Raw genomic sequence first — 13,706 nt, forward strand, 5'->3', positions numbered from 1 at the left:
CCCAAATTTAGAAGAAACACATACATGACTATAGAAAACTTGGAAAACAGAAACCCATGAAGATGGAAGGAAAGAAGCCGCCATGATCTGAGATAACTGCTGTTAACATACTGCTATGTTTCCTTCTGTCCCTTTTTTCTCTAAGTACTAGCCTGAGGCTCTGTGAACGATGTGGGCTGCCGATTTATCTTTTGACTCTAATTATATGTCTTCAGACTCTAGGACTTTAGGATTGCTTTAAATGTATTCTTAAAATTTTCCCTGAGAACACAGGGTGGTTTTCCCCTTGTTCTTTCACCTTTTCCTAGATGAGGCACCTTGAACAGAATCAACACTGGCTAGTCCCTCTACACTGCCTCCCTACTTTTGTGCAGATCAGCACTTTAATATTTATTTATTTGGCTGTGCTGGGTCTTAGCTGTGGCAAGTAGGGTCTACTTCCCTGACCAGGGATTGAACCTGGGCCCCCTGCATTGGGAGCCTGGAGTCTTAGCCACTGGACCATCAGGGAAGTCCCAGGGATGATCTTTTTAAAGCCCCGAATCTCTTCTCACTAGTCTTCACAGAAGATCCTTTACTGGTTATCCCCTGCATTTAGGATAAGGGAGATAAAACCTGTGACATGGACCTCTGGACCACTGGAAGACTATTCTCAGCCACACGCCCTTTTTGGCAACTCTTGGACTGTCTCAGGCACGTTCCCCTCTTGCAAACGCCGTTCCTGTTGTTCAAGAGCTTGACTCTCCTCTTCAGCCTGAAGGCTGAGTTCCATGTGGCTTCCTCAGAGAAGCCTGTTCCGGCAGGGGCCTCCTGGAGGTCCCCAGCATCCCCTGGAGCTTTTCTTCAGAGCAAGGACCGCAGTGTGCACTTACTTATTTGTTCGTTTGGTTATTACATAACGTCTGCTGCCTGAAGAGACAGGAATGCTCCCTGAGGCAGGGCATTTGTTTCCGTGGCTGCCGAGTCCTGGTCTCGCTGTCGTTCCGGCCTCAGCCACCACCCCACCTCCCACCCTGTGACTGCCGGTCACGGATTAGGGCCTCCTTCAGTACTTGTTGGATGAAGGAGTGGGGGGGGGGGTGCTTCCCTGGTGTCTTGGAGAGGAGGGTCTCCATGCAGTGGCAGAGTGTGTTGGGAGGTCTAGCAAGAGGACGTGGTTTTGCATAAACCCTTGGGTAAGTGTGCTATCACGTGTGAGCTCCACAGAGCTGCACGCACATGGCGCTTGGTGCTGAGCTTGAAGCCTGCCTGCTGAGATGCTGTGGGTAAGGCCGCTGACCAAGGCGGGTGTTCAGAGCAAGGCGGGTGTTCATCTGTTCCTTGATGGGGCTCTGCCACTTTCTACTTCGAGCATCCTGTGGGCAAACTTCATTCTAGAGCGTGAATTCTAGAGAGTTCACTCTGCCAGCCGCCAAGGCTCCTAGGATTGGGCGTGGCCACACAGCAGGGCTCCCAGCCTCTGAATCATCCTGGTGGCATGCTCCGGCTGCACCATGACCCTTGCCTAAGTTAAAGGAAGATATAGCTTCCCTAGAACCTGTAACTGTTGGTACCCTTCTAGAGATGGTTCTTCTCTGGAGAAACATTAAGTTCATTCAACGGACATTTGTTGAACTCTGGCGTGGCATATCAGGTGTGGATGCAGACAACAGGGGTGAGTGTTACCAAGCCCAAGCTCATACTCCTTGCCGAATGACAGGCAAATAAATCAACAGATGAGTTGTTGGGGTGAGGAAAGGTGAAGTCTTGCATTTACTTGAAAGTCCAGCAGATCGAGAAGATGATGGACTAGTGTCCCAAAGAACCACCTTACCTGAGTTAGAATTCAGGCTTCTTTAACTAAGAGGGAAGGGTATGTGTTTGGTTGTTGCAAACTTCTTGGCATCAGAATCCTTTATTCTCTCAGCTGCCTACATTGGTCAGGTCCTGATGCTCCTGTAAATTTCCAACAAGACACATATTGTTCTCTGTTCTGCAGCTGCTGCTGCTGCTAAGTCACTTCAGTCGTGACCGACTCTGTGTGACCCCACAGACGGCAGCCCACCAGGCTCCCCCGTCCCTGAGATTCTCCAGGCAAGAATACTGGAGCGGGTTGCCATTTCCTTCTCCAATGCATGAAAGGGAAAGTGAAGTCGCTCAGTCGTTTCCAATTCTCAGCGACCCCATGGACTGCAACCCACCAGGCTCCCCCGTCCCTGGGATTTTCCAGGCAAGAGTACTGGAGTGGGCTGCCATCGCCTTCTCTGAGGCATTTTACCTCTATATGAATGGGAAAGTGTTATACCTTTAAAAGTCAGAGCTTTGAGAATGGCTATCCTATGTATTTCAGGCTACATGTAACATTATTGTAGAATAGAATGCAAAGGTAAAAGTAAAAGAAACAGATCCAATATGGAGTCAGATTTGTTTGTCCCTATTACATAGAGGGCTGAATAAGACACAAAGGAGAACTCAGCTTTGGGAAAGCCAACTGTAGCTCAGAACATATTCTACATGGTTATCTTAATTCCTCAGACTAGCCTTATGCATGTATGCATGCCCAGTTGCTCAGTCATGTCTGACTCTTTACGACTCTATGGACTGTAGCCCACCAGGCTCCTCTATCCATGGGATTTTCCCAGCAAGAATACTGGAGTGGGTTGCCATTTCCTCCCCCAGGGAATCTTCTCAACCCAGCGTTCAAACCCGTGTCTTCCGCCTCTCTTGCATCGGCCTTATGATGTCATTAGGCCTGCTATTAGGCCTATTTTATAGTAGAGCAAATGGAGGCTCTGAATTTCCATGACTTGCCTGGAGTCCCAGTTTGCATATTCGATAGCAGTGCAGCTCCATCTCCAATCTTTTGACTTAAACCCAGTGTTTATTTTTACTACTGTAAGCTGAAAATATGGATGTGCCTCTGCTTCATGCCCTCCTCCTCAGATGATCTCTTCTCCTGGGAAAACTTGATTCCCCAAAGTGTGATGATGCCCAGAGGGTCTTCCTTGGTCCCAATCACGTGGCAGTACCCTTGGCTTCTGTAGAAGTTGCAGAAGGTCCTGGCTAGTGTACAACACTCTTCCATGTGCAAACAGGAGGGTCTGAATCATCCAAACTAGATTCTGAAGAGGAATGAGGAGTGATTGTTCTCCCAGGGCAATGAAACCGGTTGCTAAGCTTGAGACCTATTCTCTTGGGCATTCAAGATGTGCTTTCCCAGCGAGACTTGCCCCATGAAAGATGATAGATGCACAGATTTCTAGGGTGATGTCTGATACTCTAGGCATCTTTTAATGACATCCCTGATAGAGCACCATCTGACTTAAACAGTTCATGATGCAGGACACTCATGGTCACCTGAGACATTTCATTCCACCCACAGGCAGATCCATTAGATTTGGGGCTTAACAAAAACGGAAAACAATTCTGTCTCCTTGGAGCTTCCCTCACTGGTCTTGATCCTGGAAGGCATCAGCGCGGTGCCTCTCCCACCAGCAGGCTGGCCCTCGGGGAGCCTGGAGGGAGTCATGGTGAGAACCCAGGCTGGTCAGGCATGTCTGAGCAGGCCTGGTGAACCTCGGGGTGGACCTGTTCAATGCAGGAGGGACTGCGGAGTCTCCGGGGAAGGAGCGTCGTCTCGGAGGAAGAAGGAACCAGGCATAAACAGCGGCCTGATAATCAAGCCTGGATTGCAGTGGGGTGGGAGTGATTCTGAACATGGCCTGGAGTACGGTTCATAACTGGCTTTGGGCACTACCCAGCCCCACTGAACTTCTTTCAGTGAGCTATAGAGAGCATATAAACATGGAAATGCTATAAATAAATAAACGCTATAAACTAATACGTGGGGGTCACTAGGGAACCAGCTTTGGGACTGGGTCTTCAGAGTCAGTCCCATGATGGGGAGAATGCCTCTCTCCTCCACCACGTGGTGCAACCCTGTGGTCCCTTGGCTTGGGAGCCTGCAGCACCTCTCTGGCGGCAGGGACAGCAGTGTCCTGACAGAGGACTTGGAGCAGGCCAAGGGGAACCACATGGCGGGTGACAAGCAAACTGACCGCGTGTGTCTGAGGCATTAATGAGGCACCTCGAAAGGATTCTAGAAACACTGAGTTAATTACAGGGGGATGGACATCCTGAGTGACCCAGTGAAAGCTAAGTCATTGTTATTTTCTCCTTAACACTTAATGAATGACTGTGGATCGCTTCAGTCGTGTCTGACTCTGCGACCCCATGGACTGTAGTCCACCAGGCTCCTCTGTCCATGGGGATTCTCCAGGCAAGAATACTGGAGTGGGTTGCCATGCCCTCCTCCAGAGGATCTTCCCGACCCAGGGATCGAACTCGCCTCTCTTATGTTTCCTGCATTGACAGGCAAGTTCTTTACCACTAGCGCCATCTGGTATGCACTTTCTTAACACTGACCACAACCTTGTTTGAAAGGTATTTTTAACCATAATTTATTGAAGAAGGAATGAAAAATCAAAGAGTTTAATTTTTCCAAAATCGTACAGCCAGCAAATGACAGAGCCTAGACCCTTAGTCTGTACTCCTCCCACCCCCCAACCCTGGGATTAAACCGTAATGAAAAAGAATATAAAAAAGGATATATATATGTGTATAAATGAGTCATTTTACTGTACAGCAGAGATTGGCACAACGTTGTAAATAACTATGCCTCAAAAAAAAAAAGTCATTGTTACTAATGTGATGGGATGCGAACGGGCGTCGACCTGGTAGGACTGTCATGGCCATGCCCCCTCTCCCGGCATCTCTTTTCCTGGTTGAACATTCCCGATGTTTCTTGGTTGTTCTTCAGAAGCCCCCATTCTCAGTCCTCCGCCATTCTCTGTACCCACTTTTGGAATCACTCAAGGCTACCAGCACTGAAAAAAGCATTAAAAAAAAAAACCTTTAGGAAGTCCTAGAATCAATATGGCCTAAGAGTTTTTTGTTTTTGTTTTTCTTTTTCCTGACTGGGTGAAAAGAAGGCTCCCAGAGCCTGGAAGCGACTTGCCCAAATCCTATGTCCCCGGTCAGGGGATGAGCCAGCCCTCCCCACAAGCCATCTGGCTCAGAGCTCGGCAGCAGGCTCTTGGCCGTCACTGCCCTCATAAGGCATGCTGCTGGGGACAAAGTGGGCCTTGGTTTGCATGAGTGAGCACTAGGTGACCCAGGATGCACGTCTCCTTCATAATTCTTTAAGGACTCGGAAATGATGATGGAGAAACAGGCAACAATAACTGAGTGTCTTCTAATTACCAAGTATTTAGTTACATGATGCCATTTGTTCTCAAAACAGTTGTGGGAGGCAGTCAGGTCAGGGGAGACCCCATTTTACAGAGGAGGACATACAGGCCCAGAGAGGCAAAGTCATTTCTTACAGCAATCCAGCTAGGATGCTGAGGACCCGTCAACTGCATGCTGATGTCAGAAGCCTGTGCTTTTCCATGACATCATGACACCTCCCAACAAAGATTCCTTCCTCTCTTCCCAGGAGGACTCTGGCCTTGGTTTGTGTGGAGGACACCATCCAAGTGACCACCACCACGGGCTGCCTCCAGGAGTGACGCTCTGGGTCTCACACCGTTTTGCTCGCCAGGAATCCCATGGCGAGACAAGAACCACTCTTCTAGAACACAGATTTTTCTGATTTTGTTCTTTTTCCTGGCTGAGCTTGGAACGAGTTGTGTGATCTTGGGTAAGTCATTTAATTTGTCTGGGCTTCAATTTACTGGCCTGTGAAATGGAGATGATGAACCAGAGTCAGTGTTTTCTAATTATTTCTTTTTGGGAAAAAAAAGCAAAAAGCAATTTCTAACCATTTCAGCTAAGGAGCTTTCATGGAGCATTACTTGCTACAATTTACATTGCAAAAGTAATTAATTCTTATTTAGATAAATCTTTTAAAAAAAGAGTAGTTACATATCACATTTTTTAAAAAACATTTTGCCCATTTAAAAAATGTCTATTTATGTGGTAGTATCAGGTCTTTAGTTGCATCATGCTGGGTCTTTTGTTGTGGTGCGTGGACTCTCTAGCTGTGGCATGTGGCCTTAGTTGCTCTAAGACATGCAGAATCTTAGTTCCCTGACCAGGGATCGAACCCCCATCCCCTGCATTGGAAGGCAGATTCTTAACCACTAGACCACCAGGGAAGTCCCCATTTTTTAAAATTTTGAATTAAGTCATAAAGCATGTTTTGCACATTCCTCTTCTCTGCATCCCCTTTCTGGGCAGTATGCTCTTCCCTCCCTCCGTCATCTTGCCCACAGCTGAGAATCCCTCCACTTGATGGTTTAGAATCTTGCTCTGGGTGTGAAATGACTAGAGTCCTCGGGTGTATTTGTTCTGGGAGAGAGGAGACAAGACAGCCTTTCTGGGTTGCCCATCTCTCTTCCTGGAGCCTCTCCCCTCACCCATTTTTCTCTGCCTGCAACAGTCATCTCTGGGTCCCCCTTGGGCTGCCCCTCGACTCCCCCCCAGTCTCCGGAGCAGCGGGCGGGTGGCCCTCCCGTTAGAGCAGGCCACGGCTCGGGGTAGTTGCCAGCGCGGTTATCTTTTATTTCTGGCATGTGCTGTAACACAAGACTGATCTTGACTTCAGGATTATCACCTCTCATCATTCTTTCTCCCTTTTCTTCTCTTCTTTTTCTTCCTGAAAGATGATAAAATTACCAGACAGAGCCTCCCGCTTCCTCCAGGCCTAGTCAGAGCTCAGGGATATTTACTTCTTGGGTAAACAGCTATAATCTCCCTAACCAGACTTTATCGCAGTTAAGTAAGTTAAATTCTTCTGGTCTAATCCTCCATGTGCTGTGGGTTTTTTTTTTTTTTTTTTTTTTGAGTATAAAGTGTTCGCCATCTTTTGATATAATATGACAACGCTGGGCCGCTGGATATGATTAGGCATCGAGCAAAGAGGTTTCAACTTAACCAGACTGGAAAAGAAAGGCCCCCTTTGCAAAACAGCTTTGGGCAGGAAAAAATAAAAAAAACCTCACGGAAAAGCACTTTTGCTCATGAGAGGTACAAAACAGAGGCATGTGGGTGTTTGCAGGGCCCGGGACTTTCCCCAGTCAGGCAAATCCCTGGCAGACACTGGAAATTGAGCCGGCCCCCGCAGCTGTGTGCTTCCTGCTGTCCCTAACCACGTGACGGCCACCTCGGCCAGGAGAAGACAGGACAGGGGAACAGCGCTGAACCTGAAGCTGGAGGTCACATCACTCCCAGTGGGAGAAACAAGACACGCTCGCCTCTCTGGGTAACAATCGAAGGGCATTTCAGGAACAAAGACTTAACAGGGCTTGGCTCAAATTGTTGAAAATTCTGGGGCATGGAAGATGGTTATAGGTGACGGGGTGGAGAGACAGAAAGGTGTCTGAATGTGGCTGGAGACCAAAGCCAGCCTGGAAGACTGGACAGGCCCTGTGTGTGTGTAGATGGTGGTGCCATCGGGGGAGGGGAGGGTGGCAGAGCCTCTCCAATCATCGGCATCAGCAGAAACCAAGATTGGGACCCGGAAGGCTCCCGACCAGTATGTCCAGTGAAGGGACTGTGGGCCAGGTATCTATGCCCAGAGGTGACCACAGCCGCTGCAAAGATGCTCAGAAGTGCGTCCCGTCTCTATGCACAGATGCTGTGTCTTGGCTTTTTCTTCCTGTCGACCTTCCAGTGGGTCCTAAACCAGTTCCCGTTCCCTGCCTCGCCCTGCCTGCCAGGGCCACCCGAGCTCCCAGCCAAGCTGTGACACTTCCCCAAGCACCGCCGGGGTGTGTTTAAAGCCCGAGCCACACTTTGGGGTTCGACTCCTCTTGCCGCCCTCCCTTCGCGTATGTGTGTGTGTGAGAGAGAGAGTGTGTATTTTTGGCCTTGAATCCTCACTACAAAGAAGAAGAAAGGAAACTGCCAGGGCCAAGGATGGAGAGGCAACTCGCAGCGTTTCAGAAATGGCCCTGCAGTCTCCACCGCAGGCGACACTTGGATGGAGGCAGATCCATCGGCCAGTTAGCGCTCCGTCCGAGAGCAGCCCCGACGCTCGGGCGCGTTGGGGGTGGGGGGCACTCAGGCGTCTCCCACTCTGTCCCCTGTTTGAGGAAAGACAGCACCCCAGGCCACCACACCAGGGTCCCCTCTCCCTTCCCTCTGGGTGGCCTCGCCCTGCGGAGCCATGGGAAGTGTGTCCAGGGTTCTCGTGTTTTCCTCTTTGTCTGCGTCCCCCTCCTGGCAGCCAGGCCTGCCGGGGTCTCACTGGGTGGGGACCACAGGGAACAGCTGCCCCTCCCCCGCACCGAGCTGATCCCGGGACTTGCTCCCAAGGGCCTGGAGTGCCCCACTGGCTGCAGGAAGGGCTTCCAGACTGCGTGTCCTGAATGTGCTTCCTGTAGCCTCTCTGCTGACTGCCCAGCTCTTCACTCCTGGAGGCCTCCACCTTGGTCCTTTAAAAAGATCTCCAGCACTTACCTGGTGGTTCAGGGGTTAGGAATCTGTCTTGCAATGTGGGGGCATGGGTTCGATCCCTGGTTGGGGAACTAAGATCCCACATGCTGCAGGGCAACTAATCCTGCGTGTCGTAACTACTGCCCTCGCAATGAATGATCCTGTGTGCTGCAACGAAGACCCGATGCAGCCAAATAAAGATTTAAAAAGTGTCCATCCCGACGTTTGCCCCATGTAGAAGTCCATTGCTGCATTTTGTCAGACTATGTGTTGGAATGAAAGAATGAATGAAAATAAAATCAAAGGTACGGGGTTTGCTTTCAATACCTGCCTTGGAAATGCCAGGCCCTATTCTTCTGCCATGAAAAAAATTCATCTCTTCACTGCTTTTCCCTATTGGTCATTTTGGGAGAGGAGGGGTAAGGCCATGCCCCACCCTCTGAGTGTTTCATAAACCATCAGGCATTAATACTCACTGGGGCTTGTCATCTTCTCGGGGCAGCTGGTGGGAGCTGCGTTTGATGGGGCTGTGGGAGGGAAATAGGAAACCCAAGAGTCTTGCTGGGGAGGGTCTGAGTTGCCAAAGGGCCCCGGACACTGGCCTTCCAGGTGATGGAAGGGAAAGCATGAGGACTCGGGAACTCAGAAGGAAGGAGACGGGACATTGAAGCCAGGGTGAGCAAACTTGGAGCAGACTTGGGCTCGGGCCAGTGGCACAAGAAGGCAGAGCCCTGATCCTGTTGGGACAAGCCCAGCGGTCCTCAGGGCGAGCCCCATATCCCCACTCTGTGTTGGGCGGGTAAGGCGGCTCCTTTACCAGTGGGAGGCTGAGCACATTTTACTCTGTGCCGTGGTTGCCTGGCTTCCTTCTGCAATTCCCGACTCTGGTTTAGAGCTGCCCTGACTGCAGTGCATTGACACAGGATCCCTCACCCCATACACTGGTTTTAAACATGGTGAAAGAAATGTTAATAATGTTAAGACATAAGTATAAACAGTCCCCAACTGACGAGGCTTTGATTTATGATTTTCGGACTTTATGATGGTATGAAAGTGATACATATTTAGTAGGAACTGTACTTTGAATTTTCATCTTTTCCCGGAGCTAGTGATACCCTGTACCCTTTCTCGTGATACCGGGGCAGTGGCAGCCACCCCATCTTGAGAGTAAACAGTCAGTACACTTATCACCATTCTGCACCCAGATGACCATAATATTTTTCACTTTAAGTACAGGAGTCAACCAATTACAAGAGACATTCAGTACTTTATTCAAAACAGGCTTTGTGTTAGATAATTTTGCCCAACTTCAGGCTAACAGAAGTGTTCTGTTCAAGGTAGGCTAGGATAACTCATGAAGTTTGGAAGGTTAGGTGGATTCAATACATTTTCAGTTTATGATATTTTCAACCTAAGAAACAAACAATCGGCCAATCAGAGGTATAGAATTGGTATAGAATTTAAGGACAGTTTTCTATAACAGGTTAACCTGAGGTATCCTCTAGTGCACATTAATGAAGTCTCCTTTATGTACCATTGGGAAGGTCCCCTGGAGGAGGAAATGGCAACCCACTCCAATATTTTTGCCTACAGAATCCCAAGGACAGAGGAGCCTGGCGGGCTACAGTCCATGGGGGTCGCAAAAGAGTTGGACATGACTTAGTGTCTAAATAGCAGCAGCAACCCTATCGTAAGTCAAGGAGGGTCTGCAGTGAATATCAAAGTTATATATAGATGTTGAAATGATCCAGAGTCCAAATGAAAGGATATTCATAGAGCTTTGGACACAGTGATGCCCATCAGAGGACTTTGAATAGGAATAACAATGGTAATACTGATAGATACTCGTCACTGAGTGCCTTTTATGTACCAGGCATGTTCTCATATAATTCTGGCAATAATCCTTTATCTCCAACTGACAGCTAAGGAAACAGACTCAGCAGTTGAGTAACATGCCCAGGGCTACATAACTCATGAAGAGGCAAAGCTGGGGTTTGGGCTCAGCTCCAGGGAACCTAGGAACTCAATCAGTAGAGAAAGGTGTGGAATTAGATGCTCAGGTCTGTGGTTCTTTCTATACATCGACGGTGGTGATGGCTTAGCTGCTAAGTGGTGTCTGACTCTTGCCACCCCATGGACTGTAGCCCACCAGGCTCCTCCATCCATGGGATTTTCCAGGCAAGAGTACTGGAGTGGATTGCCATTTCCTTCTGCAGGGCATCTTCTCAACCTAGGGACTGAACCTGTGTCTCCTGAATCTCCTACATTGCAGGTGGATTCTAGACTGTTGAAGGATTAGGGAAACCTCTACTATACCTCGATAGGAGGTGGTAAAGAAAGAAGGTCTGTGAAAGCTCCAGGGGTGACAGAAGTTTCTGTAAGGAGTTGAGGCTTGATCTGGGTTTAAGTAAGCTGAGGGTTGAGGTGCGTGAGTGGGCCTGGGGAGTGTGAGGCTCAGTAAGGAAAAGAGGAAGACAGGATGGTGGCTTTGCTTAGGGACACTCTGGGATCCAAGGCAGCAGATTAATGTGCTGAAATGCTAGCATCCCTACCCTTTGTCTGTGTGAATTTGGGCAAATGAATAAACCTTTCTAAGCCCCGGCTGCTCATCAGTAAAGCAGCAATAACTGTGGTGAGGATGTAACTTATGCAAGTTATTCAGGGTCTGGCACAGGCAAACTGCTATATAAATGTCGTCTGTGGTTGCAAATGTTCTCAATTGATCAGCTCCTGGGTTTCTGTGTTATCTTAACTCTTCCCCCTTCTTCAGGATCTCTGGCCATGAAGCCATCAAGTCCAGCTGATTCTCTCTTCATAGTATTTGTTCTTTCTTTTTCTTTCTCATGACCACCGCCCTTGATTCTAGGTCCCTGTCATGACACGTATAACATGGCAACAGATTCCTGCCAGCTTCCTACCTCCAACCTTCCTCCACACTGGTCAACCTTGTCTGTTGACATCAGATTGTTCCCTTAAAACCACTCCTGCTCAAAACCCTCCGGTGACTCACTCTAGAGTTTCCTATTAAATCCAGACATTTTAGCTGAGTCACCTACTCCCTACTTTTTCATTTATTTTCCTCTGTGTCTCAATATGGTCGCTCTTACTGTCTCATAAACATGCTAGTTTCTTTTCCATCAATGAGCCTTCATTCCTATTTCCTTCTCCAGGTAGGTACCTCTTCCTCTCCATCTAGCCAAGCCCTCATCTTCGAGGCTGGCTCCTTCGAAACCTACCTACTGACCACTGGAGTTCATGAGATCTCTCTTCTTGGTGGACCTCTCTTATACTATCCCCATGCCTTGTTCATTTGGCAGAAAGCTGTCTTGTCAATAGTATACACTCCTGAAAAATGAAGCATTTCCCCAGATGGGCTGCAAATCCTCCAGGGAAGGCCATTTCCTTGCGTCTTCTGGCCCCTGTGGTTCTTAGTCTAGGGCAGAGCTGAGCCTAGAGAAGTCACTCCATACATTTTAAAGTTAATTTTGTTGAATAAAGGTGGTAGCGAGAAGGCTGATAATGAAGAACAGAAGGTGGGAGAGAAAAACCTCTTTCCTAGTAAAGTTGGGAGAATTCTGTGATGCAGCAGAAGCTGTGGCTTAGGTTGGCCAGTTACTCAGACCCCCGGAAGCCAGCCGTCTCTCTCTCTCTCTTTTTAAAAAAATTTTGGCTGAAATTGCAAAAAAAAAAATCTCCCTATTGCGCAGCATGCGGGGTATTAGTTCCCTGATCAGTGACTGAGTGCCTTCTGCATTGGAAGCGCAGAGTCTTAACCACTGGCCCGCCAAGGAAGTCCCAGCCATCTCTTTCTCTTGTGTGTCCCTTGCGATCATCCTCATGTTTTCCACCTTTGCTTTCTTCCCTGGAAGCTGCTCTCTGCCCACATTTCTTTGCCTGGGATTCCTGGTAGAGCTCAGAAGGCAAGCTGGGATGAGATTGGCATTTAGCTCTAAGTCCTGGATCAGATACCCTACCCGAGGCCCTACTCATGGTTCACAATTGGTTGGGAGTGTTTGTTCCATGTCTAAGCAGATGAGTCTAGAGTGCGTGAATGAAGAATGGCACATATTGGAAAACAAGACAAAGGCTTTCACAATAATATGTGGCCATTTGCTGTATCCTTAACGACAATACCAGCAATGCTGATGATAATCCGATGGGAAGAGCAGAGCTGATGAATGATGGGAGGGACACCAGAGAAGGCTGTTCTCCTCCTGGGGCCTCCAGGTTTCCAGCCAGGCTTTCCATTGCTTGGGGTTTGTGCTCCATACCCAGCTGGCAAGATGCCTCCCTCTGATTCAAAGAGGGGAGAAGAGTCCCTCACCCGGGGAGCTTGAGGACGTCAGACTGCTCCTTACGCAAGAGCCTCCTAATGAGTTAAGTGTAAATGAATCAGAAGCAGATGGATCGGATTGTTCTGGAAATACACCCGAGGTTTAAAAATTAAGGGAAAAAGCATTTGGCAAAAGGCATTTTGGGGTTTGCCAAGACCCAGAACATTTGAAAAACAGTTCAAGATTTCTTTTTCTTTTCTCTTTGGTTGCAAAACCCACAATGCTGCCTGGAGGCAGTAGAAAGAGATGGGTCTCCATTCTTTCAAGCTGAAGTTCCACCCGCCGTGTGGGTAATGGACCCCAGACAGGAGGCAATGGGCTATAGCATCAGGGGCTGATCGCATCTAGGAGCAAAGCCCCCTGCAGGCCTCCGTTGGTGGAGGAAGGTGGCCCTTTGAGTCTGCAGCTCCCAGCCTGGGCCTTGGCCCTCTGGGCCTGCTCTGGGCAGCTACCTATGACTCTCTGTGTGTCTCCCGCCTTTCGTAAGACTTGACTCACCTTGTCCCAATGCGGGGAAGCTTGTTATGTAAGGGAAACAGTTTGCTAGGCGAGAAACTCCTGGAGGTTAGCAAGTCCTAATCCAATAAAATATAAAGTGAAATGTTTATTCCAGGAAAAAAATCCTTCAAATAAATTTTTAAAAAAAATTAGGCCCTCTTTTGCATAGTTGAGCCTTTCCTGGAGGGACTAGCTTGCTGAGGGAAAAGGGGAAAAAAAGCAACATTTTCGGAGGAAAACTCAATCCAGTGGTTTCCGAGTCTGCAGCTGGCTTGCTCTGTGACTGCACACAAGACAGTAGACCTCTCTGAGCTTCGAGTGCCCAATAATCCAATAACCAGCTCTCGAGAGCTTCTCTGATTAAACGCCAACACATGAGTCTAATAGGACAGGGGCTGATGCATGTGAACAATGAGTCCTAATGTTACAAGAGTGTTAGGTCTTGGTGGATTTAGC

General features: G+C 48.6%; 1 non-coding gene across 1 annotated transcript; it reads right to left on the reverse strand.

Annotated features, from left to right (window-relative positions):
• Nucleotides 1-438: 438 nt before the first annotated feature.
• TRNAG-CCC (transfer RNA glycine (anticodon CCC)) lies at nt 439-511 on the reverse strand. The gene has a single exon. It is a non-coding gene; the product is annotated as a tRNA-Trp (tRNA).
• Nucleotides 512-13,706: the final 13,195 nt, after the last annotated feature.

Source organism: Odocoileus virginianus, chromosome 32 (assembly GCF_023699985.2).
Source record: "Odocoileus virginianus isolate 20LAN1187 ecotype Illinois chromosome 32, Ovbor_1.2, whole genome shotgun sequence".
In the NCBI taxonomy this organism is placed as follows: Eukaryota; Metazoa; Chordata; class Mammalia; order Artiodactyla; family Cervidae; genus Odocoileus; species Odocoileus virginianus.